We start from the raw sequence: 5811 nt of genomic DNA, 5'->3' as shown, positions 1-5811 counted from the left end.
AAAAAAAATCATGGTAATATTACATCTGGAAAAGGGTACCGTAAAACGGGGTGACTTTGATAGCCGGGGTGACATTGATAGCCGGGGTGACTTTGATAGGTTTGCAATTTTTCCGCAAAATGAAGAGTACAATTAAAATACGTACGGAATGGTTTAGAATCATACTGACCGTGGTAGAAAATGTTCAAAGTACCTCAAAAAGAACTTTTCATAAAATTTTGAAAAGTTTAAAAAGTTAGTTTACTATAGTTAAGAAAATGTTGATGAAAGTCATTATTTTAAACTTCTCAAAGTGTTATAATTTTCTCAATGAACATGATTTTGAATCGGAAAGCGGAATGCATTTTCGGATTCTTTGGAAAATTTTCCACTAGGAGAAGGTTAAATAAGTTTGTAAATAACAAATATATGTGTTTTTGAAAAACAATTTAAAAAGTCTTCAGATTTATAGGCATTTTCAGTAGAACAAATTTTATACAAAATGTGAAAACTTGTGATTCGTGCTTTGAATTCAGTATAAAATGCAATATAAATTGATAATATTATAAACAAAACTAATTTTAACAAATTTCAGACAAAATTCCGACTTTTTAAGAATTTTACCTAAAATTTATGTGTATTTTGTTAAAAAGCTTATAAACTTAGTTAACTAATTATAAACATTGATTTTTTTTTCTTAAAAACTATATCAGCTACTTTAGTGATGGTACATTTAACTTACAAATAAAGTTTGAACATCTTAAATATGATTTTAACAAGAAAACACCCCGGAATTTAAACTAAGAATTTTTAACTTAAATCTTTTTCTAAACACTATTGAAACAACTTTTTTTCCAAAATAGTGCATGGACTTTGTGTGGCCTATCCCAGTACATGTTTTAAAAATAATAATCTTGATAAAAACCTTACCTGTTGAAAAATATTCAAAAAAACAAATTGAAATCCTATCAAAGTCACCCCGGTTTACGGTACATCTTTTATGTCACAAAAATGTGTAATTTTACCACTTTTCTGTTGTAATGTCACTTTTTCAGTAAAATTACATCATAAAAGAGGTAATATTCATCCTTCCAAATTTACAAAAAAAAAAATACTCTGAATAGGACATATCGAATCTGTGCCTTTTAAAATTTCAATAGAATTTCAGAATATTATTGAACGAGGATTTCCATCAGATGACGTTTTTAATACGGATCTGAATGAAATAAATTCTAATATCAAAAAATATATATATGAAAGCCCCTGGTGATGAAGGCTTTTTTACCTGAAGCAACTTGAGTAGCTTGGTCAAAATTTTTAACAAATTTTTTGATTTGGCATAATTTCCCAGTTGTTGGAAAAATGCCAAAGTAATTCCGATTTTGAAACCGAACAAAAATCCTGCTGAAGCTTCGAGCTATTGGCCCATTAATTTGCTTTCATCTATTAATAAATTATTCGAAAGGATATTTCTTAACATTCCAACGCCCAAGACACATTCCGCCGTGACGTTGCAACGCTTTGACTTTTCTTTTTTCAGTATTTCGGCTGTAACTCAAAAAATACATTGAAAAGGTACAGATGTTATTACAGATTTGGAAAGAACATTAAATTTCCTATAAGAAACAATATTGAAACATTATTTTAAGCGAATATTCTATTTTTGAGAGGGGGAATATGTAGCGTGTCGTTGTAACGCGTGACTATTTCTCAATCCGGACCCAATTCATGTTTCGCCACTAACTCTGCTTTATTAAACGGCAAATTTGGAGTTCTTCTTCCATTTTTAGTGTAAAATTGGCCAACAAATCGAATGCAATCATTAGTTTTTCGAAAAAATTAAACCTCGATTTTTGAAGACCGCTTACATTTTGTGACGTTGCAACGCTCTGTTTTTGAAAACAGGGTTTTTCGTTGCGTTGCAACGTCACGAAATTTTAGTTTCAAAATAAATCATAGTTTTTGTTACTTTGAACAACTGGAGGTTAAGATTTTATTATAAGACATTAATAGACAGTACAAGGACATGTGAATTGCTTGGCCCGCCCATGTTAGACCCCCTCCCCTATACCGCTTTCACAGTAGCAGTACGATTTACGAAGTTTTCCAAAGCGTTTTCATTTTTTTGTATTATTCCATTATCACGAAGGACACCCCCCTCCCCCCCTCTCCCCTCCTCTATCTATGTAATGGGACGTCCATGCATTACGTAATCGCGTAATATCAAGGGGGGGGGGGGTCGAGGATTTATATAAAAAAAATGTATCGGAAATATTTTACCAGGGGCTGGAGGGGGCCTAAAAATATAAACGTATTGTTACGTAATGCAAGAACGCTCCCTTAACATTTTAATGGTTTTGGGCAATTAATAAAACACGTGGAAGTTTCAGAAGGGAGGTAAGGAGCTTCAAGTTGTCAGGAGGGCTGAAATTTATAAATAAAGGGCCCATAACGTTTGTTGATGGCCCATAAGGGGTGATCTGCAAAAAACGTAACTTATTCTGTTGACTTTTGTGCTTTTTGATTTAAATTTGAGGAAATAATAAAACTGTTTACCTGCGCAACATAAAATTTTTAACTGCGAACAACTAAACGTTGCATACAACTTATTTAGGCAAGGGTTCGTCCAACAACAAAGTGACAAAAGTTGTAAAAAAACAAACAATCGAATCACGTGATTTTCATTGTTTAGTGAATTTCACTGTAATTTGGCCTACTTAAGGGTGTGGATAAAAATCGTTGCGTTGTATTAGAATGAACCCTCACGTAAATCAGTTAATCATAAAGGGGCCATTCAGTAACCACGTGATTACTTTTGAAAGTTTTAGATTTTTTCCTCTTGTGAACATCGGTATATTTTGATTTATTCAACAAGTTTCATAAAATACTACTTTTTCGAGTTGCATACAAACTTAAGTGACGGAATTTGTGAATGACCCATGTACAATTCTTTTGTAAATATGCTCGAAACATTATATAAAAATATATAATATTTAGTATCCTTTTATCTTAAACAACCAACTACGCATTCACCTTTTTTACCATGTGGCCAATATGATTTAAAATTTCGTGACGTTGCAACGCAAACTTAAACCTGTTGTAACTTTGGATCTAGACAACCAATTTAGTCGCTCTAGGTTGCATTTGAAAGCTCTTTCCAAGTACAAAGAGCATCCGAAATATCAAAATGATTGAATGTTTAGTTTTCTGTTGGTATAAACAACTGTCCCTTTTTCGTGACGTTGCAACGCAATATAATGGTAAACTTACCCAAGTAGCAAGAAAAACATCGCTTTTTATTTTTTTGTTGAACAATTGCTGCACAAGCGTTTTTATACGTTAATTATTGAACTAGTGTCATAACAATTTGTAATTTGTTCAAATTTTGATCAAAAAACCATTGTTAAACATGGTTGTGTAACATAAATGCCAAATCTAGCAACGGATTACGAAAAGTTCATTTTGAAGTTTATTCTGACTTAAATGAAACATGCTTGTAGAACTCGAGAGCAAAATGACATTTGTAGACATGATGTTACATTTCAGTTTGCTAAACATGATAGCATAGTAGATTTGACCTTTGGCTTCGGCTGGGATTTCTCGTAAACAAGTTGTTAATGTAAAGTTTGCCTTCGTGTTTTAAAACCGAGAAAGAACATGTTGACGAAACAAGCACAGATAGTTCTAAAAATAGAAACAGCTTATGTTCAAGGGATGTTTTAGCAAACTGTTAGTGAACTTGGTAAAAGCTAGATGACCGCAGACTTCTAATTGACGTTTAGGCCTACTCATCCAACATAACCCCTCGTGGAAAGAAGCAGACGCGCGCCCGACTTAACATTTGGAGTGATCGAGGTTCGATACTTGCCGTGAGGATTCTTCATCAAAAAGGAAAACTGAAAATGCATACCGGGGGAACCAGCAGCAGAGTATTATATAGCAGCAAACGATGTTGATTAGTACTTAAAATTGAAAAAATATCTCCATAAGCATAATAATGAAATTGAATGATTTTTTTTTTTGCTGATATTTTTATTATCCATCGTATCCCTATCAAAACTGACAAATCACAAAACTAGTAGTTAAAGTATTGTAAAGTGACATTACATACAAATAAAGTTTAAAATAAAGATACATATATTTAAAGCGAAAACTTGGGACGTATACTATGAAAAGCCTCTTTAAATTTCTTGTCTGCCACAATATGTTCTTGGACGGTTCTCAAAACGTTTTCCTAAATCACTTCTGAATCTAAAAGGCAGGATGTTGTTAAAGGTTCTAACAACGTTCACCAAACCCAATTCAGAATCTTATAGTCAAGAGTTCTTATGACATGTTTAACAAACGTTCTCTATGCAATGATGCAAAACTAACCAAACCACGCACATTTCTGACGGATGAAGAGATGTTCAACAACAGAAAACGTGCGCTTTTTCCAGCGTTTAAGAGTCCTCAGGGACGTTGGGAAAACATAGTAAACGAGTTCAACAAGCAGTTCGGAAATCTCTTGGCGATTTAAGTGTGCTACTAGGGTACACTAGTTTGAAAAAATACTTTACTTAAGATAAACGGCAAATCCATGACATTTCCGTTTAGTACAACTAAAACCTACAAAATGCAATCAAAAGAATAATTTTTGGATTTTATTTCGCTGAAAACCAGGAGTTTTTAGAAAAATGTTTTAAAACGCTGATTTTATCACAAATTGTTGCATAACTTAATCAACTTGTACATAATGATATTCAAAAGTTCAATTAATGAAAACCATGATTTTTGAAGCTTCAAGTAGTCTAGAATCGAGGAAAAATATCCAAATAGCTCATACACGCTTTTCAAAATTTCATCCTAAGGTGTACATTGCCGGAGAATGTGTCATGTAATTTAAATTTTCTCATTCGCAAAGTATTTTGAATCCCCCCGAAAAATGACAGAAAAGAGCCATTGTTTGCCATAGAAAACAAACAAATTTTCGTCTGAGCCCCAATTCCGTAATTCCCGTTTAATTTTCTCGCTTACAAACTCAAATGAAGCCCAATTCAATTTGCTCGCGGCCCAATAACAAAAGTCGTTCATCATACATGCAAATACATGCATGTGCCGTCGTTTTACCATAATTGCAGTTTATCCCAGGGAAAATTCCATGCATATTCTCCGGTAATGTGCTGCCAAACGAGATTACCAACTTTCAACCTGACTCACACGTGCCTCATGCCATATGCTGGAGAAAAGTTCCAACTCATTGTCTGTTCTGAGAGGTTGTGGCGAGGAAGGGAGTTGCGCAGTCAGGAATCGAATTAATTACAAAGTTAATGCTTCCATTACACTTGGGGCAAGTGCATTAACCAGGAGAAAAAAAAACGCGCTTCACGCAAGCCCCACTTTCCATCTGGGAAAACTTAATTAACCAAAATGACTATTGAAATTTCGACTCGATGAAATGAAACTATTTTCCGCGGGGTTGGAGGACAACTTTTTTCACTCAAGAAAAGTGGAACGACACAGAGTGAATGGGGGTGCAACTTGCATAAAATTGCATTCCTCACTAATTGCACCGGCAGCTGCTGGCTTCTTGTTGGTTTGTGGGTTGCAGGGAGCAGTGTCGGGGTGGTGGGAAATTGAAAACTTTCATTCCAAGACATCTTCGTCGTCGTTGTCGTCAGTTTGGGTGAGCTCCTCCGGAGAACCGCGTCGTGTTCTGCAACCGAACTATATTTTTATTTATGTCCTCTCCACTTGGCAGCCAGAAATTGGTTGATGCTATCAACGCAACGGAATTGGCGTTGCAATTTCGAGGTGATTGATAAATTGTATTGCAATTTGGGCTGTGTGGTT

This window comes from Culex quinquefasciatus, chromosome 3, assembly GCF_015732765.1.
Source record: "Culex quinquefasciatus strain JHB chromosome 3, VPISU_Cqui_1.0_pri_paternal, whole genome shotgun sequence".
Taxonomy (NCBI): Eukaryota; Metazoa; Arthropoda; class Insecta; order Diptera; family Culicidae; genus Culex; species Culex quinquefasciatus.
This window is presented reverse-complemented; position numbering follows the sequence as displayed.